Source organism: Rhineura floridana, chromosome 9, assembly GCF_030035675.1.
Source record: "Rhineura floridana isolate rRhiFlo1 chromosome 9, rRhiFlo1.hap2, whole genome shotgun sequence".
Classification (NCBI taxonomy): Eukaryota; Metazoa; Chordata; class Lepidosauria; order Squamata; family Rhineuridae; genus Rhineura; species Rhineura floridana.
Window position 1 is genome coordinate 43,408,558 of NC_084488.1, and position 25,902 is coordinate 43,434,459.

Below are 25,902 nucleotides of genomic sequence, written 5' to 3' on the forward strand. Positions count from 1 at the left end.
TCGGTATCAGGCCTGGTTTTGGCATGGATATAGCCTTGTGTGATGACCTCTGTCGGGAGAGAGACGGGGAGTGTGACTCTGTTGATTCTAGCTCTATTTCTCCTTTTCATCTTCTTCAGGTGAGGCTGAACCAGTGCCTGGCTGCGACAATGGACTGGATGAGGCTCAATCCAGATAAGACTGAGATGCTGCTAGTGGGTGGTTCTTCTGACTGGATGGTGGATGTCCAACCTGTCCCGGATGGGGTTGCACTCCCCCTGAAGGAGCAGGTTCATAGCTTGGGGGTTCTCCTAGAACCATCTCTGTCACTTGAGACTCAGGTAGCCTCGGTGGCATGGAGTGCCTTCTACCAACTTCGGTTGGTTGCCAAGCTACGCCCCTATCTGGACAGGGATAACCTGGCTTCGGTTGTCCATGCTCTGGCTACCTCTAAGTTATACTGGAATGCACTCTATGCAGGGCTGCCTTTGAAGACAGTTTGGAGACTGCAGCTTGTGCAAAATGCAGCGGCCAGATTGGTAACAGGGACCAGATGGTTCGAACATATCAAACCGATTCTGGCCTGCTTGCATTGGCTGCCTGTATGTTTCCGAGCTCGATTCAAGGTGCTGGTTTTAACCTATAAAGCCTTACACGGCTTGGGACCACAATACCTGATGGAACGCCTCTCCCAACACGAACCCACCCGTACATTACGTTCAACATCCAAGGCCCTCCTCCGGGTGTCTCCTCAGAGGGAAGGTGGGAGTCTGGCAACAAGGGAGAGGGCCTTCTCAGTGGTGGCCTCCAAGTTATGGAATGACCTACCTGACGAGGTGTGCCTGGCTCCAACACTGTTATCTTTTCAGCGCCTGGTCAAGACTTTCCTCTTCTCCCAGGCATTTTAGCATGTGTTTTAAGACTTTTTAAAAATGTCTTTTAAAATCTGTATATTTGTTTTTAATTTTTTTAATTGTTGTAAACCACCCAGAGAGCTTTGGCTATGGGGTGGTATACAAATGCAATAAATAAATAAGAGAGGCTGGACCTGTGATCCCCAGAAACCCATGGCTGACATGAAGAGATGAGGTAAATGGAAAGGTCACTACTCTGTTGTTATCCTCTGCCTTCTCACTCCTTGCCATCTGGAACTGCTTTCTTCATAGTTCCTGCAATGCTTAGGCAGTATATCTGGTCAATGAAACATATCTAGACAAAACTTAAAATGTTTACCAACAAAGATAAAAATAAGAATACAAGTCTTGGGCAGAGGGAAAGTAACGTATTTTAATGATCACAGAAACATTCAGAGAGGAATTGTAATCTTACATATATACATAGAAATGCAGACAATTATTTGCAGGAGGAAATTAGTGGTGCCCAAACACTTAAAAAGGAAATGATTTTGCCCAAGTTTGGGTGGCAGGCCAGAGGTGCAAGGGGGGCAAAACTACTCACCCCATTTTGGGCTTTCTTTGTTGTTTCTGCTGGTGTTCTACGATGGTGGCAGTGATGGCAGCAGTGCTTCTCTTGACTGCTGCTGCCACCATTTTTCTTCCCAGAACACCCTTGTCAGTGATGCTATGTGATGCTATAGCTTTGTTCAGAGGAGACATTCTGGAAAAGAAATGGTGGTGGAGCACCACACTGCCAATAATGTTTGATTTCCATCTCCAAAATAAGTGAAGCCACACCTCCCTATTTTGCCACCTGTGAATGGAGCCACAAAACAATGAGAGCCATATCGGCTCATGGCCAGAAAGAACAGAAAGTTTGCTAGCCACTCCAATGCAAAAAGAAACACATTTTGATATGATCTATTTTTATCTGTGGTGAATTCTTCACCTGATACCGGAATAAAAAATCAGGCTGAATAGAAAGGGTTTCTTTAAACAATGATAACAATCCTTAAGTAAAATCAGGCCCTGTAGCACTGTGTTCATTGAAGTATCCATGTTTTGTTGTTGGAGTGATCTACATAATATATGAACTGACACTCCCCTCCTCCCCAAATAATTCATGCACAATTTACCACACTGCCATTTGTTATAACCTCAGGCTGGTCATAGTTCCTACAGGTATGAATTCACATGCTGCAAGAAGAAAATTATTCATGGATTTATGGGTTCATTAACGCCACCATCTCTTCCCAGGGCATTTCTTTGGCACACCATAACATTTCCATCATCAAAAGAAAGCTTTTACGGATCCAAATTTCAAAGCATGTATGGACTGCATACAGATTTCCAGATCTCCATTCTCTGTAATTCACACATGGACTACAGGTCATAAGACACTAGATTTTGCCTACTTTGAAGGCATGGTTCAAGGCTGAAAGAGGTATGACCAGTTTTAAACAAGATTCGGAGTCCAAAGATCCAGCAACAGTGGTACATTATTATTGTCTTAAATAACAATTGTGACAGGATTCATGTAAAAATTTGTAAATGAGTGTGTGTATCAGTTTATACATTTCTAAAATAGACATCAATGCTAAACAAGCTCTACACACCTGCTTTGAAGCATACTTATTGCTGTGTTTTCTATTGCCAGATAAATAATCATTGCCATTGACTCTGAAAAAGAGTAATTTTAAGTTTTATATTTTGGAACAGCACTATGAATATATGTAGTTTTTAAAATATGAACCCAAGAACATATAGATGCTATTTATCTCATTCTTTCCTTCCATAGTCAGCTGATTTTGTAAATGTTATATCTCAAAATGCTTTCCAATCAAATTGCACATAGCCCAATGGGTTCTATTGTAAAGAAATTTGCATAAAACTCATTTTAGGGCATTCTTTGTAATCAACAAATCAACTTATCAGAGTACCATTTGAACAAGAAAATCTTATTGTTATTATTTTTATGAGAAGGCTGCTTCACAATTTTTGCATTTTTCTAACTAAAGATCTCTCCAAAGGAGATAAATGAATAAATTGCAATGATTCATTTAGTTGATAAATTCACCATTTTGTCTTCACAATTTGTCAAGCACAAGGGTGAAACAGTCACATGCATTCAATTTTAAAAGTTATCCATGAATTTCTTCAATGAATAACTCCGTCAAAAATTACAGATGGTTCATGGTGAATATTGTTTATCATAAGTTGGTATATTATCTCCCTTAAAGTCTAGGGTATTCTCTTTTTAGATATATGTGTGTAAAAGCTCTGGATATGTTTTACATAGTACAATAGAGATAAAGCTACTATATGTCTAAAACTCTTGCTACTATGCAGAGCAGCTCCAATGGCAAAGAGTCTTCTTTGTGAACTGTGCCTTATGAGTATGACAACATGTAACTTACGACTGCATCCTACCTCCACCCCACTATTCCCATTGTGCAACAATCATGATTATTCAACAATCAAACACAGTTCCATATAGTTATTGACAGAATTTTCCTTTCAGCATCAGGGAAAACACATCTGAGGCACAAGGACACCTTAAAACTCTAGACTGGAAAAGTCTTTCATATAATCTCAACAGATAGCAAAGCCACACTTGTATAGAACTGAGGATTGCTCATGATGCTGGAAGCTAATGCAAGTGTGTACAGTCAATCAATATTTGTACCAAGCGGCATGGAAGTATCCTCATTAAGCCTCTATGTGTAGTTCAGAGACACAAACTTCAAAGTGGCAAACACGTTTTTAAAGCTTTATATATATAACTTTCACTGAAAACTTCTGAAAAATAGTTTGGCAGCACATACTTAAAAATCAACAACACTGATATACTATGGGTTAAGCCCCCTGCACCTTACCTTGTCACCTTGTTCCAGTACATAATAGGAAAGACACAGCATATTTGTGTTTGAATCCTTAAGTAGACAAGACATCACTACATAAAACATTAATTTCAGGCAGAATTTTGTTTAATACTATTCACTCCAAGAGAAACTCTCACAAGCTCTCCTTTTTAAAAACAAACAAAACAAACCCATATTTAATCAGCAGTCCCAAGAGCAAATCACTAAAATACAGTCTCAATAAAGGTAACAGTCATGTGATATTAAAGTTTAGGAAACTGGACTAGGGTTAGCGCAACTGTGGAAATAAATCATTCTAGATTTCTTTTAGTTTTTATAATTCTAGAAAGGAACCAGATTCTTGACCAATTGGAGGGGGGGAAAGCATTCGGCTATCCAGGGCAATCCCAGGTATCTAACTGTCAGCACACTCAGAGAATTATTCTTGGGAGAGAAAAGTGGATTAAAAGTCTTCTGTGAGGTGAGTGAAAGCAAAAAGCTCTTTCCTAGTTCTTTTACTTGGTGCTCTGTGGTTAGTCCCACTTAAGTGTAGAGAAGCTGGTAGACCCTGTGGACCCCAGTTGCCGCACTATTGAATGGCACTAAGGAAGAAATGTGGAGCTGCAGAAAGAAGATGGAGCAGACAAGATTCAAGAAAAGATTGTGTGAGAGGGACTGAGGGGCCATTCCCTTCCAACATTAGGATAGTTAAAATGCCTTGATTTTGTGCTGGGCTGGGGAAAGTTGGATGAGGCACCCCGCCATGAGCTGGCAGTTGCCAGGCACCACTGGCCTGCCGGCTCTACCAGCAGAAGCCCCCTGTCCTGGCTGAGCTGTGGCACCACCAGGGCAGCCAGCCTGGTGGACAGAAAGTTGGCAGAAGCTGGCAGTAGCCCTGAAAACAGGGGATTCTGGGGGCATGGCAGGAGAGGAGCCATGGGGGGGCTCATATGAGATCCAAGACTCCCTTGGAGTGCTCCCCTGGGACCCAATCCACACGAGAATTCCACCAGCAAAAAAGCCAGCAGAGTAAAACAATGACAATGGTTGTCTATCGGAGTGCTTACTCCCTGGTAGGCCTATTTGTGGGAGCTGGCTCTTCCCATTTGGCTCCTGCATGTGGCTCCTGATGGAGCCTACGTTCAGCTGGGCTGGCGGCTCCAAGTGGCAAGTGGATGCTGCAGAGTTTCCCACCACTCCTCCTCCTCCACCACCACCCTGCCAGCTAATCAGAAGTTGGATTGTGCTGTTTCTCCCTAAAGGTGCCCTTGCTCACACTTCCATATCTTATGTTCGGGACTTAGATGAAGTCCACTTGTTCAGACCAATTATAAGGACTGTGGCTACTACTGATGTTCCAATCAGATTACTAGAAAAGAGGCTCTCAACAGAATTTTTTAAAATGGATTTGAAGCAAACTAGGGTACTTGGCATCACCCTAAGGAAAGGATTAGTGGGCTAGGTCATTGGACATGAGTTTGCCACAAAGAGAAGGTTCATTTTTAATAACATATAGTTCTGAGGAACAATTTGGAAGTTTATAAAGACTACTGTATTCAAGGAGTTGTGCTTTTGAATTCTATTTCTAATCAGTCGTAAGATTCAAAAGCACAACCCCTTGAATACAGGAATCTATATAACTTCCAGATTGTTCATCAGAACTAATGGAAAATCTGAAGGATGTAATGCAAAATTTGAAGGATGAATCACAGATGGGGAGAACTGTGTGCTGGAGAGCATGTTAGGAGAAAGAAAATTAATGTTATTGTAGGTGAGATCCAGAAGCAGAAGTGGCCTATTCAGTATAGTTCAATCTTATAGACAGATTAGTCAAGCCCCAGAGCCATTTTAGAATTATTAATGCCACACATTGACCAGTGTGTTACCCCAATTAACAAATTTCATTTACTTGCACCCACAGGCATGGGAACCACTTGCATATGCCAAAACAACTTCTACATTTAAAGTATCATATGAGGGTTAGAAAAGAGATAAGACAAGGAAGTGAGCCCCTACTAGGACTGACAGCTCTCTCTTATTTCAAGTATTATCTCCCCATTTTTAAAAAGAGGAACAAAGTATTTCCCCATATTCCAGATTACTACAGCACAAAAAGAATAATGGATCCCTGCTATTTCAGAACTTCACAGCTCCAGAGTGTCTATTAATTCTGAAATGTTGACTGGGCAATGCTAATAATCCACAGATTGTGGCATGCCTTGATATGAGGCAGTGATTATTAGAACACACATCTTTCTTCTCATTTTCAGAGGATACCAGATGGCCGCTATTCACTACCCCCATAGCTCTGGTTCTAACATGACACAAAGGAGGCCTGATGATTTTTCTTATGTGTTTTTCTAGCTGTGGGACAGAACCACCAACCTCAAAATTACAAAAAATGACTCCTGAGCGGTATTGAGGTGTCATGAGTCTGTCTATCGATTACATCTATGTGTTACACTTCCCAGGCTACCTTTTTCTTGGGTATCCATCAGCAAAAGCCTGGGGAAATACATAATGCGTAACATGCCTCTGAGAGACAGAGGCTTTCCTACGTTTAGAGAATTGCAATGATTTTATGTTGTTCATGTAATCTGGAAAAAGCATTAGCATGTGCCTTTAAGTTAAAAATAAAAATGTAGGTTAATATATGAAATAGTGACTAAATCTGAGAATGAAAAATCTTGCACATAGGTTTTTCTGTACACACTGTTTACTCCATGTGAAAACACAGTTTGAAGCAGTGTAGTATCCTCAGGTTACCACAGTTTTTAAAACAAGTTCTCTTTCAGTAGGAAGCTTCTTTTCCCCTGTGGTCACTCACCAGTATTTACACGGCAAGGTCACTTTGAATGCCTGTGGCAGCTGAAAGAGCAAGAGGAAGAGGGACACTTTTTGTCTTCACCGAGCGGGCTGATTCTGCCACTGTGATAGCCGACAATGACATCACACCAGGGAATAGCTGTCGCAGTCTCACACTCCTGGCTTTGCTGTGGAGACCAAACAGAACAAAAACAAGGAAAAATGTATATATGTTATTTTTCCCCTGTGAAGGTAATTCAAAAATATGAAAACATTTAATTTTGGGATACAAATAAAGCTTTAATCTTGACTATAAAAGCTGATATCTAAAAATTACTTTAAAATTGGGATTTAAAAAGACTTCCTAAGAAATTGAATATCCTTCTGAAAAATTAATTAATTACTTTGAAAGCTTGCTGGAAGGAGATGCCCATAAACATCTTATGCACACAGCAGGTGGTAGAGGATAGACAGAAATGATGATTTTATTAAAATTACAGGAAGAGACATTTGCAGTAAAGACACACGTTTTGGGGAAAACAGATGTATGGCAGTGTCTACAAGCTCATGTAACCAGTGAAGAAATATAACAAGGCAAAAGATTAATGAGATTTTTTTATTTATTTGCGTTTTTATGTCATCTATAAGAATTATTACCTATGTGCTTGATATGTCCTTTAAAAAAACTCTGATGAATAAATAAACAGCTCTAGAAATCTTCAATAGGGTGCTTTACCTTGCAGGGAATATTATCATTGGCTTTTGATACAATTTCTGCTGTAGGGAAAGACTTTCAAAGTTTGGAATGCTGAAGTATTGCCAGGCGCTCAAAGACCCCCTGCTGTGCGCGTCAAACTAAGAAATCTCTCTGAACTTGTCGAATTAAAAGTCATCTCTCTCTCTCTGCACCCCCTCCATGAGCTGGGAAGCTCTGTTCTCATTTTTGTCAGGCCCTCCATGATAAACAAATGGAACCTGGATCATCTTTATTCTTTACAGGCACATAATTAAAATTATTCTAAAAATGTTAATTGAATGTAATCAGTTTCAAAAGGAGGTTCTAGTTAACAATGATGCTAAAACGGTTTGAGTAGGCCATACTACTTTACCATTCAATTTTATTTCAAAGGTAAATCAAATCAACTTAAGACCCTGGAAAAAGTTTTTTGTTTTGTTTTGATTGTACTTCAAGAGGATGCTCCTAACTTAAATATCTCAGCAGGATTTATGCTTTCTAGAATGTCACAGACTTAATTATTGAAACCACAAAATAGTAAACTATTAAAATATGAACAACGCTAGTTGATATCCCTACTTGCTACAAATCGTTATTTATCTATCCCCCCACCACAATGAAAGAAGCTTTATTTGTGTTTGCCACCACATCATAAAGAAGACTCATGACACCAAACTTGGAATAACATTATATTTATTAAAAATATAACAACTTTTTAGAACTTTCCACCAATTAAACCAAATCAACCAAATTGGATATTATTCAGGCAGGTGAGGCTGATAGGGAGATTTCCCTCCAGTCCCCTGGGCATATCAATCAGCCATTGGCTGTGGCTCCCCAGCAAAGGATAGGGATGAACTTCTCCCTCTTAGCTAGTAGAGCCAAGGGTGTGCATCCAACTTGTGCAACCTGGCACCGCTGTACTGGCGTTTACCCTGATGCACAAATTCGGCTCATGAGGACACCTCCCAGATCCCCAGTGGCACTGGCAGTTCCCTAGAGGATGCCCTTAATCCAAGAATGCCTCAGTATCCAGCTGTTTACCCCCTTCCTCACCTGCCTGAATTCTATGCCATGGGAGGGGATCAGTTGAAGCTTTATCTCAACCCAAAGGAAATAAGACTGCTAAACCCAGCTGCAGATTTTCCAAAACCAAATCACAAGCATGCACTGAAAGGTACACCCCATCATCCCTAAAGAGATGAGGACAATGGAAACATATCCTACAATGGCGAATGAATACCCATCCCATAGACAGAACTAACTGCCTAACCATCCTATTAACCCTACATCTATCTATCCTGTGGAGTAAACAGCACCCCACCAGATCCTACACTCAAGGATATGTTGTACTGTTCCACAGTAACATCCTTTTAATTCATTCACAGGAATGTATAAATTCACAGCCTTGCAACAACTCACAAATCTGATAATGACCACAGTGTCAAGCTGTTGAGAATGCAGCTATTTCTATGGAACATTATTAACAATTAGCTGGATAGCAAATTACAAATTACAAAAGAATAAATGCTTTTACTCCCCTCTTCCCTCAGTTCCAAATAGTTAAATGTCCAATATTTTCTTTTTAAATCACACCTAGATAGGACAACAACAAAAAAGCTAATCGCCTGGAGAATTCCACATTTTCCCCCTGCCACAATCTCTTTTTCACATCCTGCTGGAAGATTTTACTTGGCACTACTGATTGCAAATTATTACATATAATTAGTTGTTTTTAGGGCTGTTTTTAGAGAGCATGTTTGTAGTTTAAATGATAACCAATGTGTGATAGTCAATAAGCTTGCCATGATTTGGCTTAATACTTTCTAGTTGGTTCCCCTTATTTGGTAATTGCTTAACATGATAAGAAAATTATATGTGATGACTCATCATATGATGGCTGAGTCTAACAGATAATAAACCCATTCAATGTCACCAAGTGATAACTACAATTACTACATTAACAATTTAGCATGTGAACTTACTAGATCTTCTAAATGCACCCCCCTGCTCATTATATACGTAATGCATACACAAGACATAAATAATTCTTTAGCAAAGGCTACTTCTGAAAACAATGCACCCTACATAGTTACATTGTTTTTCATCAAGACTCTGTTTTTCATTTGTGACTCTAATAGTGACATGTGAAGGAACATACATATTACAAATGTTGCTGCCACAGCAAACCCAGATATCTGCTGCTTATGTTATTTTCATAGTTTCCCATCTATTATTTTATTTTAGAATATAATCACAAAGAGTATAAAATGTCCATTATATATAGATATGGTAGCACCCATTAACAGTGTAAAGGTACACACAGACCATCAGATGACAAGAAACAGCAGTGGTTAGAAGAAACTATTTCAACAGAATCAGATGGAGACAGAGTGGAAAAAAGAATAGCAATATTAACAGCCAAATCCTGTGCATGTTTACTGGAATCAATTCTTTCTGAGCTTAATGGAGCTTATCCCAAATAAGTGCATAGTTCGTACTGAAGGAAATCCAGAAAAAGGCATCCATATCAGCTACCTCTATGCTTGCTCACAGGGAAAAACTCTTTGCACCTGAATCTTTTCAGAACAGAAGATAGGATGGTTGTCCAGTCTTGGTATACAATGAAGTGTGATCATGTTTAAGGAAGAATATTCAATGCAGGAGAGGCTGACCCAGTACAAACAGGAACTGAGCAGGAAGAGCAGTCTCTTGGGCATTGTGGATTTTTAAGGGGATATTTACTGAGACCTTTAACAGGCACCACAGGAAGTACTAGTGGCCCCACTGACAACCATGTTTGCCATGTTGGCATATAACCTCCATAATATGGTATGACAAGCCTCCTCCTGTTTTATGCACACTCAGTAGATTTTTTGAACAGATTTTACATGCATAAAAATAATGTACACATGTAGGCTTGTCCACATGATTGGGGAACTGCAAAAAGCTGAGAAAAGGGATAAAGAAAATGCATAACGTAAAAAGGGTTAAATGAAGAAGGAAAGGGGGGAAAGAGGCAAGGAAAAAAGAATAGTAATTATGAGAATGTGTATCTGTAACTTACAAAAATAATAAAACAATTTCAAATGGCATAAAGGGATAACAACTTATTGGGTGATCTATTATATCTTAATTTCAGCTTTGATGTATGCCTTTTAGTTTAGAATGCCCATTTTATTCCTCTACTTTTTGTGTGCAAAAAGTTTCATTTCCAATGGTGAACCAGTCAACATTAATTCCCCTATCTAACTTCTCATTTCAAGAGCTCTGGCAAAGTTTTCAGCATCAGTGATTCAAAGGTTCCTCAGTCTTTGTTTCCACTTGTAAACTGACAAAAGCTATGACATCCATGGGTATATATTCTTACATGGATTTGCTGATCTCTTCAGTTCTCCTTGAAATGGACAAAAATTTCTTCTGACCATCAACCATATGTTCATATGGATTATTGCAGAGGTCAGCTAGCACTATCCGGATTTCCATACTGTCAGAAATGACAGCCGAGGCAGGTATACAAAATAGAGATTATTGAAGTGAAACCTTAAAATGAATTATTTTATTTTTGGTGAGCTAAAGCAGTTAAGTAAGAAATGATTCTAAAATCTTGAAGTTTCAGTCTTTATTATTGAATGCTAGTGTATAGTGAACTAAAGGTTTTGTTCAAAGTAAGTAGAAGCATATTCTACACAAATGCTCTTGAGCTGGTCAAATATTCTGAAGCTTTTCTAATATAATTTTTGCTCTTTTCTTTTATAAAAAGAAGGGTTTTTTCTTTCTCTCCCAAAGAAAATTCTTGAATTCTGTTGCATGATAGGAAAATGCTAATCAAATGCCCAGCCTCATCAGGAACTACTAGTAGATGTAACAAGCACTTTGCTATGGGCCCTGGGAATTCTCTTCATGGGAATATAAACAGATTCTTTTTTTAGATCACAGTAACTAAAGAAATAGGTTACCATGCCTGGAAAAGGGAGGCATGTTTATTCATTTAAACCTTTCAACGGCATGTTCATTGTAGATTTCTCCTGTTCTAGACAGTCAAGTAACAAGGAAAATGTTTAATTGGTTTATAAACTGATGTTCTAGCTCAGTAACCAGTAAAACCCCACCACCACCAATGGGTTGGATCCAGAGTCTCTTGAGAGAAACTCCATTCACAGAAATGCTGTACTGGAGAAGGTCACCTGGCAACTTTGGGCATCCCTTCAAAAGCTGCTGTGGAAGACTGCAAAGTGAAGGAGAAATGGGAACAATTGTTTCCCCCCTCTCCAGTGGATCTTTATGGATTTTCATTCATTCATTCATTGATTAATTGATTGATTGATTCATTCATTCATTCATATCCCACCCTTCCTCCCAGCAGGAGCCAGGGCAGCAAACAAAAGCACTAAAAACATTTTAAAACGTCATAAAAATAGACATTAAAATAGATTAAAACAAAACAACTTTTAAAACTTTTTTTAAGAAAGCTTTGAAGACTTAAAAAAAGGTTAAAAACATACTATTTTTTTAAAGGTTTAAAAGCATATTAAAAAGCAATTCCAACACATGAAGAGCTTTTGTTTGTGGAAGGGACATTTTGCATCCAACTCAATGATTTCTAGATTTATTGGTCTGACAGCTGCCATCCAGGAAAGACATGACTCTATCATGAGCTGAGGGAGATCCAACTGCTCATCCCCACTCCTTGACCTCAGAGGAATGAAGAAGGAGTGTTGCATGCCAATTGCTAGCAAGGGAAGACTTGAGTCCATCAGGGGCTGAGTGAGATTCAGCTGCTCAACCATACTCCCATGCCTCAGAAGACACCAATGATAGTTGGTCCCTGGCAGCAAAGGAAGACTTGCTTCCATTGTGGGCTGAACAAATTTCAGCTGCTTAGCCTCACCCTCTTATCTCAGAGGATCTCATTGGCTCTGCTGCCTAGTAGGTGGACACCAAACCTCCACTGGCAACACCAATGAAGACCAAGGATGAGGACAGGAAATACTACCTGAATAATTCTGGCACCACAGGGACACCATGTTATTTCTGTTCTTGAAGCCAAGTTTGAATGTAATTTTTTTATTATTATGAGAATCTTGTGTAAACTGCCTTGAGAACCTCTCAAAGCTATGAAGGAGAATATAAGCATGCCAAATAGTAACAGTAGCAATCATCACCATCATCATCATTTATTACTACAACTACTACTATGGGAAACTTGTGGTGGATGGAATGCTTGTATGTCTACAGGTTCCATGTACAACGAATCAGCATTTTCACCACCACTTTATCCTTTTTCCGAGCTCTTGACTTGTAGCACATCAGGAATAAATTTTCACTCCAGATTGAATTGACTACTCATACTATATTGTAGTATTAGTTTTAACATTCATTTTCATGTTGTTTCTTTCCTGTAATAGAATATTACAAATGTATCTACACATATATTTCAGAATTTTATATGTTTAGTATATATTTCTTATTACTTTGGCAGATTTTTTTTACTATGCTTTGTGCAGCAATAGATTTCTGTAACATTATATAGATATAAAAATGAACACAAATCCGGCAGTCTAAATGCAGTGTGCCTGCTTGTTAAATCTGTGCCACTGTACTCCCTTTAGCACTGAATGTGACAAATACAGATTATGCAATCATTAGATTTTCCTGGTTTGTAATGAGGATTCTACAACAGCAGTTGATTTTAAACGCCTTCTATATGACAGGAAAAATAACAAGATATATTTTTTAAAATATACTTCAATTATAAACTTGCTTTAGGAAAACCTCAGCTATACTTCATAATATATTTGTGTGAGAAGAAAACAGAGGAAACATTTCACTTGACTTTTTAGTTATTGTACATTGTACATTGGCAATGGAGCATGGTATATTCATCAGCACCTTTAAAACTCTTTTTTATCATTTAACAATATGTATGCTTCAAACAGGATTTTCACCTTCCCTATCATACTTGTATGATATAGTCACTTGAAAACTGTCCCCTGCTAGTTGCACAGAATTAGCAGTGTGTAAGATCTGTATTTCTATGCACTTTTTTTTTTGCTTTATTAGTCCATAATCTCACATATGTATGGATACACTGCAAACACCTTTCCAAAATCTTTGCTTTTAGGAAAACAGGTATAAATTCGATTAGAATTGGAATGCACATTAAAATGTGCATATTGTCCTTTGCTTTCAATGGGATATGCATTTCCATTCTTAAACCACTTGTAGACAAGAGTATGCACATGTAGACATCATTATTTTTAAAAAGAGAATCTGCCGTATTGCTAGGCTTTCCATATGACACAAAAGTTCAAGTTTGCCCTGAGGGTGGTGATACCAGCCTAAGAGTAACTTAGTACTGGGAACGTACTATTGTCTCCCTGACCAAAACACCCAAGGTGATCTTGAGATAGAGAATTAAGAAGGCATCCAAAAGAGGAAGTGCTGTAGCAATGTGCGACTTCAATAACTCTCACACAGACAGGGTGCATGTGTGTTCCAACCACAAAAAAAGTAAAGGATTGTATTCAACTAAGTCCTATGCAGGTTAGATACATTGAAATTAATGAATCTAAGTTTAGGATGTTTATTAACATCAGTGGGTCTACTCTGAGTAAGACTAGCATTGACTACCACTCAGGATTTCTAGATACCCTAATAGACTGCTGTAGAATAGATCATGGAACTGAACAAAGGGGTGGCAACCATGGACTTAATCTTAATTGGCATCCAGGATCTGGTGCAAGATTGTAAGTGTTATGGAATTGGCTGGGAAGAGCGGCCAACATAGTGTTATCAAATTCAACATATATGTAACTGGAAAATTGCCAGGAAAATCCAATACACTCCTATTTGACTTCATAAGAGGAAGCTACCAAAAATGAGATAACTGGTAAAAAGGAAGTTGTAAGGGAAAAGTTGAGGGGGTCAAATGTCTTCTGAATGCATGGGGGTTGTTTAAAATCACAATAGTAGAAGCTCGGCTAGACTGTATACCACACATCTGGAATGGTACTGCCAGGGCCAAGAGAATCCAAGCAGAGTTGAAAAAGAGGCAAGAAGGCTTCTTTCAAAAAAAAATGGAGGTCTTGTCCAAATGAGAACAAAAAGGAACACAAACTTTGGCAAAAGAAATGCAAGCAGACAAGAAGGGATGCAAAAAAAAAAAAGGAAAAGGAAAGGAGCACATTGGTAAAAATAAAAAGATGAACAACACAACATTCTTTAAATATATTAGTAGCAGGAGACCAGCTAGGGAGGTGGCTGGACTTTTGGATGATGAGGGAGTCAAAGGTGTGCTAATGGACAAAAAGCAGATTGCACAGCTGAATTAATTCTTTGTCTTTGTATTCACAGTAGAAAATATAGGGCAGATCCCTGTGCCTACCCTGAACTAACTTTCACAGGAAGGGAGTCTGCAGAACTGAGTCAAATAGTGATGACAAGACACGAAGTTATAGGCCTCACAGACAATTTAAAAATTGACAGATCACATCTGGATGACATCCATCTGAGAATTCTTAAAGAACTCATATATGAAACTGATGATCTTCTAACACAAATATTTATTTATTATTGCATTTATGTCCCATCTTTCCTCCCAGGAGCTCAAGGTACATGGTTCTCCCCATCTCCATCTTATCCTCACAGCAACCCTGTGAGGTAGGTTAGGCTGAGAGGCAGTGACTAGCCCAAGTGAGTTTCATGGCCAAGTGAGAATTTGAACCCTGGTCTGCCAGGTCATAGTCCAATACTCTAAACACTTTGCCATATTGGCTCTTGTGTACCTTGTCCCTGAGATTTGAGGACTGAAAAATGGCCAATGAAACACCGTTTTTTTTAAAAAAAGAGGAAACAAATGGGATACCACAGGGTTCAGTCCTGGGCCCAGTGGTTTTCAACATTTTTATTAATGACTTGGATGAGAAGGTGCAGGTAATGCTTATGAAATTTGCAGACAACACAAAATTAGGAGATACAGCTAATACCTTGGAGGACAGAAACAAAATTCAAAGTGATCTTGATAGGCTGGAACATTGGACTGAAATCAACAGAATGAAATTTAACAGGGAGAAGTGCAAAGTTCACACCCAGGAAAATGAAACCAAATGCACAGTTATAAGATGGGGGATACTTGGCTCAGCAAAACTATGTGCGAGAAGCATCTTGTTGCTGATCACAAGCTGAATATGAGCCAACAGAGCAATGTATCTGCAAAAAAAGGCAAACACTATTTTAGGCTGCATTAACAGAAGTATAGCTTCCAAATTGCATGAAGTATTAGTTCCCATCTATTCTGCATTGGTTAAGCTTCATCTTGAGTACTGCATCCTGTTCTGGACACCGCACTTTAAGAAGGATACAGACAAAATGATTCAGAGGAGGGTAATGAGGATGATCAGGGGACTAAAAACAAGGAGGAGAGACTGAAAGAACTGGGCAGTTAAGTTTTGAGAAGCCTGGATGGGCGGTGTGCATTTGTGGCCTGGGACTGAAGCCACGGTCGCCATTAGAAGGGCATCGGTCACGCATCATGATGCGTAAAGGGGTGGGGCAGCTTTAGGCTATTTAAGCCTCTGCCACCCCCCCTACCTTCATCTCACCACGTGACGAAGATGAAGGATCGACAAGGAGCTGCGCTGCGAGGGACTTGATTGTGCCGGCCATTTTGTTGTGCTGCATGTGGCCAGTGCCATTTTTGGTGGCTGCGGCCCACAGCAGCAGGCATAAACTGGCAGCAGGGCAAGCGGGAGCTCTGGCCTTCCGTGGGGAGAGCTGGCTGGAGGCCACTTGCCCTCTTTTGACAGCGGTAGCGCAGCAGCGCTGTTTAGCACAGCGCTGCCAGCTGTAGTTTCGGGGGAGGTGGCACATGGGCCTCATATACTCTGTGCCTGACCCCTCCCTCGAGTTAAACAAGCATTTTGGCACACAGGGTTAACATGGGGGAGATAAGGGAGGTGAAGCTCGCACACCCCCTCACATAAGGTGGTAGTAGGGGGATTATAAGAGAGGTGTGCCCCCCCTGCACACAGGTTTTTCATAAGGGAGGTTAATCCCCCCCCCACACACAGGGTGCTAGACAGGGTATATTGAGAAGGGGATTGGAGAGATAAAAAGGGGGGACTATACTCCCTCCTCTGGTTGGATTTATTGCCCCCCCATAGACACTAGGTTCTGAGGGGTCAATTGTGAGGATCCCACCTCAGACCACCACCTGTTAGGTCCCTCCAGTCAGGATCCTGGGTTTTATTTGTTCTCTCACCGGCTCTAGCACAGATCTCACAAGATCCCACTGCTAGGCAGCACCACCAGCCACTCCCTGTTTCACAATATTGCCTTAGGACTTTGCCTTAGTTCCCTTCTGACTTATTGTTACTTTGTGTCTGGGTGCACTTGCAGGCCACAACCCCCCTGTATCTTTGTGCCAAAAAAGCATACAGCCCTGGGTTGCCCTGGATACTTGATGATACACTATCTCTTCACCACTGCCACCATTTGATACTGTTTCTCCACCTTGGAAAATACCCTGCCCACCCTTCTGGTCTGTGCAAGCCTCAGCCAAGGATCAGGCTTTTGGTAAACCAAGAAAATATTTATTTATAAACACCAGGAAATAACAAGATTACTTATGGGATATTTAACAAGCGTATGGTTTCATATATTGTGCTACTCTTTATGTTTCTAATCATATATAATCTGCCTCAATACCAGCCTAATACAATCCTGCCCACCACCAACAGAACTCCAATCAACCCAAACTCCACAACCAACCGACCAACCCTCTCTCAACTGTCATCCTCTCATTTATACCTTCAGCCACTCAAACACTCAGCCAATCATCATACAGCATTCTCCAGCATTCTAACCCATGTACCCCCCTCTCTAACTCAATCCACTTACCACATATACCTTAATAAACCTGCACTTACCATATTTACAGTAATATCTATATACAAGGACATCACATCGATCACAAGGGATGAGGTGTGCTTTTGGGGTGGCCCCTAAAGGGGTATATGTCTTGTCATTCCTTGGTGGGTGGGCAGTGTTTGTTTGTTTGATTGATTGATCAATTGAGTTGATCAGTTTAATATACTGACTGACATAGTTGGGGTGATTAGCTGGGGCAGCCTAGCCACCCATAATAATAATAAATATAGGCCTTTGGGCATTTTAAACCAATTTAAACCATTTTAAACCATTTAAACCCCTTAGCCCAGGGCAGATTGTGGGAGAGAAGGTGGCACAGGCCTTTCAATCCCTCCATACACCTGGAATAGGTTTTGGTGTAGTGGTTAAGGTGTTGGACTACGACCTGGGAGACCAGGGTTCGAATATCCCCAACAGCTGTGAAGCTCACTGGATGATCTTGGGTCAGTCACTGCAGGCTCAGAACAAATTGTGGGAGAGGAGGCTGCACAGGCCTTTCAAGCCTGTCAACACAGGCCTTATTTCCCCCTTTGGTTGCCATGGCTGGGTATGAGTTCAGCCTAGGTAGGGGGCACTAGATGGTGAGGGATGTGAGTGAGGCTCTGGCAGACTCTATTGGCAATTGTGCAGGGCCCTTTGGTTAGGCTTATGCCCTTTTGCTAGACCCGGGCCTATATTAGGTTTAAGGTACTTTATTCTATTAATTTTATTACATGGTGGCTGCTTTGGGGTGTGTGGAGCTCTTTGGTTAGGCTTCCAGCTTCTTGCTAGGCCCAGGAATATATTAGGTTGAGGTAATTAATTCTATTATTATTATATGACGCGGTGGCCTTTGTGGAGCCAGGTAAGCCTTTTGGGCCTTTGGGCCTTTCATATTTAGATACTAATGGTGTGCACTGTGACGCCCTTCCCTGGCTCTCCCTGTCAGGTTCCTACCTGCTTGTGGTTACTGCCTGTCTCTAGGCACCACCAGGGACTCCACCAGTCCGGACTGTCCTTTTTTCATGGTTTCTCTCCCCACTCTAGCACAGATCTCAACAGATCCCCCTGCTAGGCAGCACCACCAGTCACGTCCTATAACCAGTAGTCCCAGAGACTCGGCCTGAGTCCCCCTCAATTAGGTTACCTCTGTGACTGCATGCTTAAGCTGTCCCAATCCCTTTGATTTACTCAGACTGCTTGTGGTGTTATTCTTCCCTTCCCCGCTGCCACCATTTGTTATCCTTCAGCCTTGGTATTTACCTTACCCTCCCTTCTGGTCTGTGAAACCCCAGCCAAGGATCAGGCCTTTGGTAAACCAAAAGTATTTATTGAATAACAAAGATAACAAGATTTCTTTAAAAGGCACTTAAGCATATGGTTACATCTATTCCTGAGGTACTGGTCTTAGTATTAATCCGAACTCCACCCTCTCCTCACATCCACCAACTCTCCACACAATCTCCTCTCAAAACCCACCAAAACAACCCGCTAACATTCACCACCCAGATTCCACTGTCATTCTTCCTTTTATACTGTCAGCCATTTTAAACATTCAGCCAATCATCCAACATTTTACTGCCCATTCACTCCCCCTTCCTCTTTCATTCTACTTACCATGTATCTCCTATACAAACAGCACTTACCCTATTTACACTTACAGGAACATCACATGCACAGATGACAGGGTTTGCTAGAAAATGTCTAAATCACCATAACTTAGGTGACAGTGATCCTTTTCCAAGTGTCAGTTCCACGTTACTTGTTAACTCTGAGACAGAAGTTGCATTTATTTGAATTTGGTATCATATCAAAAACAAAGCATATGGCATTTGTTGAATTTAAAGAAGAACATGCAAACTTCTGCAGGGAATTGAAGGTCTAGCAGATGATAATGTGGCTTGATGGGAGGATGGGAATAAAGAGGAAAGCCAGACTACTTATCAGGCTGTTATCCTCATTTCCAGGATCTTAGACTTTACTGAAACAGGGGTTGCCTTGACAGAATCTTAGATTCTAGTTGACACAGAGGCTGCATTTTAAGATCCTGGCAGACTCTTCACCCTTTCCTGATGATTTCGCAACCACAACCAAACCTTCTTTGTTAGGATTTCTGATATCATTTACATGAAGTCATATATAGCATGCAACTTTTAAATTGGCACTTCTATTTTGATATGTATGATATCATTTACTTGAAATCAATATAGCATGCAAAATCTTGCATTTTGAACATCTATTCTGATTGGTGTTTGGAAACCCGCTAGGAGAAAGCTGCAGTGGGTCCAAATATTGGTGACAGCAGCGTATCCTCAGTCTCTGTGCTTTAGGGGAGCTGGGTTAGCTGCAATGAAATAGTAGTTGGTAAAGTGTACTTACTCATAAATGATTTCCTTCCTTTCTTGCAAAAGGATCTGTGCAACAGTGAGATATGAGGCCAGAGGCCTTCAAAGGGGTAAGAAGAAGCCCCCAGCATAAGCTGCTCAGGGACGTGTGTCCCTCCCCAGTTAGACTCGAGGTATTATGAACTTTGCTTACAGGCTACCCAGTTTATGGGGAGGTTTGTCTGTGTTATGGTGTTTTCCTTTTGGTTTCCCGATCCCATACTCCAACTCCTGGCTGGTCTTCATGGCCTACAATCTGAGATCTCTCTTAGTTATGGCAGTAATTGCCAGGGAAATATTGTAAAGATGTACAGTTGGGCAGGATTCTTGGCTGCTTCCCGGATGCCCCAGTTGGTGTAGAGCCCTAAGAGGCAGCGGGCAAATTACACCTGATTAACCACCAGTCTTATTTAAGGAGTCAGGCAGGAATGGGTTCATACCAGATAGTCTTGGAACAGTGCGCTACACTTAATTCAACATGGTGCGTGCCTGTGGCAGAGGTGCCTTATGTATTTTATTTGGTGGAGCATTACCTGTGGACTGCTATATTTTTTGCATGGAGTGTTTCAGCTCCTTCTGGGAGGGGGCAGCCAGGAGACAAGTGGGCTCAGAAGCAGTGGAGCACTATCTGTATGATTGGTTGTTCATAGGTATGGCAGATTGTGGGGTACATGTTAGCACCTGAGGTCACAGTTTATAGTATGGCTATGTAACTGAGGGTTCCCTTGACAACTGGGAATAGGGAGGATTCTGCCCCAGTGTTCACCTTTCTGGGTATTAAGATTGACTCTGGGGCCCAGGGCTGTAGGCTGCCCTGGCACAAGCTTGAACTGTTGCAAATTAGGATCCTGGAGTTTTCAGGGGCCATGAAACTTTTCCTTTCTGCCCTCCAGGTGTTAGGGGTCTTTTACGGTGGGTTATGATACCATGGCAGGGCTTTCACAGCCTTACTACAGGTTCAGGGTTATGGCTGCCTTATGCGCTGACCTGGCTGTGTAGCCCTCTTTCCTGTGGCTGCAGGCCTGGATTCGGGGGGGGGTTAACTAGGGATTTCACCTTTCATTAACTCTTTTCTGGTGTGTTGGAGGTTGACTTAAGGGCATAAAGGCTCATGGCCATGGGCCAGGTTTTGTAACTCCCCTATATTTAGGAACACTAGGGTTAAGAACCTTGTCTGTTCCTTTGTTCTTGGAGAGGTTTCGGCAGTGCTGTACAAACCGCACATTGGGAGATTGGGGAACAGAGTGGGAGATGGCCATAAGCCTATATGTTGCCCTAGCATGATCACCAGCTATCAAAATGCAGGAAGGGATTCGCAGGAGTCAGGGCCGCAGGGGCTGTGCTAAGGTGGCCTATTCCTGTGAACTGCGCACTGGAATTCCCGTAGATGGTAGAAATAAAAGCCCATCTGTCAGTGTGCTGCGAGGTATGCAGGCAGAGTTGTCCTTTCAGAGCAAGGCAGATGGCTTTGAGGACCATGCAGACGACTCTGGGATATGTCATGTGCTGGCCGGGGAAACACCCACATACCCGATTCTCATCCCCACCTGGGAATCCTCACCCTTTGAAGTTTAGCTGTTGTATGCAGCGGTCCTCACACTAATTTGGAGCCTTTTGGAGGGGGCAGGGGTTGTTGGGGCCAGGACTCTTCCCTACGAGTCTGGCTGAGGTTAGTTTTCAGGCAGACCGGTGGTGCAAGGGTCACACCATCATTTTATCCTGCCCCAGGACTGGACACCTGCCCTGTGAGGGTGTTATAGTGTTCTTGGATACCTGAGGCTCCAGGCATGGCTGTCTGATATTCATGAGGAGAGATCTCCCCACACAGAGTTCGGTTTAGCATCACAAGGCCTTGCAGTGGACCCAATGGGGGTTTTAGGGACATGCTCCTCCAGAATTTGAGTTGCCTACACGGTAGTGGAATTGCCTACCTGGCACAGTCTATCTTGGGTTTTCATAAAGGCAGGTGCAGGCCATTGGAAGGTGGAAGTATGACCCAACGTTCACAATTGTTTCTGTTTTGGCAGGTTGCTGGATGGGGATGGAGCAGATGAGCAGCCTACTCTGCAGCCATGGCATTTGGAGTTCAATTTTCTGTTTGTTCTTACTCAGATAGGGAGGAGTTGGATCTTATTTTTATGTATTTCATGATTATTTTAGGATTATTCTTGTTTTTATATCTGTTTTAATGTTGTAAGTCACTTTGAGATCCTTTCTGAAAAAAGCAACTAAATACTACTATACAACTACTACTACTTATGCGGCTGCTGCTGCTGCTGCTACTACTACTACTACTACTAATTGCTGTCTACTACCTCCAGTATTGAAGGTGCTATGCCTTTGAATACCAATGCTGTGGAGCATAAGTTGGTCCTTTGGTCTGATCCAGCAGGTTCTTATATCTTTAATATATGTATAGGCAGTACAAGAAATCATTAGGTGGAATGGGAGCCCTGTGCACAGTCCTTATATATGTTTGTAGTCTTTCCTCACTGGTTAGTGAAAATTATCTTTGCTTTGTATAGTAGGGCACAACTAAGTTGTATTGAGGCAGTGGGAGGGCTGGATGGTGTACACCTCCCAATCCCCCTAATAGCTTTCAGTGTAGATGTGCTCTACTTCCACTGGTAGAACATATGCCTCTGATTACCACTTGATGTGAATCATAAGTGGGGAGAGTGCTGTTGCACTTGAGCCCTGCTTGTGGGCTTCCCAAAGGCTTCTGGTTGGCCACTGTGAAAACAGGATGCTTCTTATGATATTATGTGATCACCTTATGGAATGTATTTTAAATCAATTTTTGGGGATGGTTGCATAAACCCCTCATTAGTTTGCCATGAAACTGACAGAGCATACCTTATAAGAGAGAGGTTTAGTTCCAGGGCAAACTTTGGGGTGCTGGGACACCTCAAATTTGTGCATAAATGTGAATTTGGAGAATATATATATATATATATATATGTATAATTTTAATTTATTTTAATGTTTTTAATGTTTTTATTATTTTATTGTTTACAATTTTATTATGTACGTGTTTGATTTTATTTTTGTAAGCCGCCCTGAGTGCCCTATTATAGGGTAGAAGGGCGGGATAGAAATATTTTAAATAAATAAAATAAATAAATAAATTTATCTGACATCTTTTAATTTATCTGTAGCGTTGCTATGCATAAAACACTGGTCAATGACCACACTGAAGTTAAAACCATGCAACTCTGTATTAATAAAGTAGTTTAATGCTATAATGACCAAACTCATTGTGTTTTCTTCTCACTTTTAAATCTCAGTTGGCCTTTTTTCTCCATAAAGCACAACTTTGATATTCATCTGGAAATGCTACAGAAGTGTTCCGCATCCCCCAGTGTTGATACTGAGAAGGAGAAGGGGGGATGCAAAGGGCCTTATCTCCAATGCAACACATTCCCTTTTATAAAATATAAAATATCTTCAGAATGTAGTCACTTAATATCATCTATCACTTCTGTCAGAGTTTTCTTAAGATTTCTAACCTCTCCAACTTGCTCCTCTTATTATACACCATATGATTTATGAGTACTGCTACTAAGAGAGACAGCTGTGAGATTAGCATTGTAACCGATCCCAGATCACCTTAGGAGCAATTGCTTCTGAAACATGCTGTCCCACTGAAATGAAATTACAATGCATTTTGGGGTGATTTTGACATATACTTCTAAAATATTTTATGCAATTGACAGCAAAAGTAAAAAGACAGGCAATAATGAACTGGAGGATTTAAAAATGAGTTTGACTGATTTTATATCCCAGTTAGAATTATTTAATTGGATTTCATAATCTACTAGGTATTTGGGAATCATAAGGCATTATGATCCATTGGGAATGGAGGCCAATTGGTGCTCCAGCACTGGCATCCATCACCTGTTCTGATCCCCAGAATGCTGCAGGGATTCTACTTGTTCTCCAAGCACAAGTAACCTGTGCACTATAGAAATTTGGGCTTGTAGGAAATGCCTGAATGCATCACAGTGTGCCCAGCCAAAGACTAATGGCAGGGAGAGTCAGAGGGTTCCATTAAGTCTATGGAGCATTCCCTTCCTTTTGCACATTGCATGCCTTAAGAGAAGACTGATCATGCTGTTACTTTGGAAACTTGCTGGAGATTTCAGTGAACAAAGATAAGACTAAACTTACATCAATTAACTTGGAAAAGGCAACCTCCCTCTCCACAATGTAATTAGACTAAACACAACCTATTAGGTGTTTGCTAATTTAACTTGATAAGAACCACAGAAGAATATTTGATCATTATTGTTCACTATCTAAACTTTTATGGATTTGGTTTTTTAAACAAACACCCAACCCACAATTTAATACTACTGAAAAGAAAAAGAACTCCCTCTGTGTTCTGTAGAAGAGAGAAGGATGTGGAATACTGAACCTGTTATCACACAAATAAGCTAATGCAGTCTTTAGACTGAATAGAGAAATATGACAGTTATTCTTTCCCATATGAACTTGTTTGCTGTAAATTACCATTATGTGATCAATTTTTATAACGGAGGCAGAGATATTAGGATAATTAATTAGGAGCATTTATAGTAAATGCTTTATTGGAACCATGGGATAAACTTGTTAACACTGAATTAATATATCATAATCATCTGTCTATTCTATGTTAGCATTCTATGTTGAGCATTTCTCTGATGCTCAATCAGAAGTCCATTCCTACTGCACATTATTTAATCAAGTAACTTGTGGCTGTCTCTTCATATACTAACTTGCATGCTATCTCTTCATTCAATGTACAGTAGCACTTAGGCCACTTCCCTCCTTCTTACATGTATTGTTTTGGAAGTCCTTCTTTTCTAGAAAAATGCAGAAAGGATGCACACCTTAACATGGTGAGGGGGTTTCAGAGTGTTGAAGAAGCTGAGAGCAATGCCGTCAGGAACCTAGACCAAGAGGCTAGACTCCTAGCAGGGGCACCCAAGGCAGAATGGTCAAACTCAGAGGAAGACAATGGTGAACCACCTCTGAATACCTCTTACCTGAAAACCATGGTGTTGGAAGATGAAACCCCCAGGTCAGAAGGCACTCACCATGCTACTGGGGAAGAACAAAGGACAAGTACGAAGAGTGCTGTGACTAATGACGCAGCTGGGTCAAAGCCAAAAGGAATCCCAGAGGCTGATGCACACAGATACGAAAGGAGAGTTGAGAGTTGTACAACACACACAATCGGAACATGGAATGTGAGCAGCATGAACCAGGGAAAGTTAGAAATTGTCAAGCAAGAAATGGAATGTATCAACATTATAATACTTGGCGTGAGTGAATTAAAATGGACGGGAATGGGACATTTTCAATCAGGCAACTACAAAATATTGTATGCAGGCAATGAGAAATTAAGGAGCAACGGAGTTGCTTTAATAGTGAGAAGTGATGTAGCAAAAGCAATTAGGAGCTACAATGCAAGGTCTGAGCAAGTGATATCAATGAGATTAAATGGGAAACCTATTAACATAACCATCATCCAAGTCTATGCTCCAACGGCAAAAGCAGAAGAAGAGGAATTGGAGAGATTTTACACAGACGTACTGGAGGAAATTGATCACACACCAAAAAAAGATGTGCTGATAATCATGGGGGACTGGAATGCAAAAGTAGGGAACAGAGAAGAACTAGGAATTGTGGGGAAATGGGGCTTAGGAGACAGAAGCAAGAGAAAGACTTATTGAATTCTCTGAAGCCAATAATTTGTTTCTTGCGAACACATGTTTTGAGCAACTGAAAAGATGACTGTACACATGGTCATCACCAGATGGTCAATATAGGAATCAAATTGATTATATAATTGGTAGCAGAAGATGGAGAAGTTCCATACTTTCTGCGAAAACAAGACCAGGAGCAGACTGCGGTACAGATCATGAACTGGTCATATCGAAAATCAGAGTAAAGCTAAAGAAGAACAACAAATCACTCATAATGCCAAAATACAATTTAAATAACATCCCAGAAAAATATAAACATCAAATAAGGAACAGATTTGAGGCTTTAAACTTAGTTGACAGAGAACAGGAAGAACTGTGGAATGAAGTCAGAGACATTATCGGGGAAGAATGCAAAAAGACAATACCTCTAGTTAAAAAGAGAGAAAGACCTCAATAGATAATTGAAGAAACTCTTAAAATGGTTAAAGAAAGAAGGAAAGCAAAAGCAAGAGGAGATAGAAACACAGTCAGAACACTTAATGCAACAATACAGCGATTAGTACGTAGGGACAAAGAACTGTTACAATAGTTATTATATAGAAATAGAAGACAACAACAAAAAGGGTAGAACAAGAGCCCTAT

General features: G+C 40.7%; 1 long non-coding RNA gene across 1 annotated transcript; it reads right to left on the bottom strand.

The window, feature by feature from the left end:
• Positions 1 to 1,650: 1,650 nt before the first annotated feature.
• LOC133364328 (uncharacterized) lies at positions 1,651 to 6,723 on the bottom strand. Its single transcript, XR_009757916.1, has 3 exons — positions 6,564 to 6,723; positions 2,492 to 2,555; positions 1,651 to 1,689 (listed from the first exon to the last, which is right to left on the bottom strand). It is a non-coding gene; the product is annotated as an uncharacterized LOC133364328 (long non-coding RNA).
• Between the last annotated feature and the right edge of the window lie 19,179 nt (positions 6,724 to 25,902).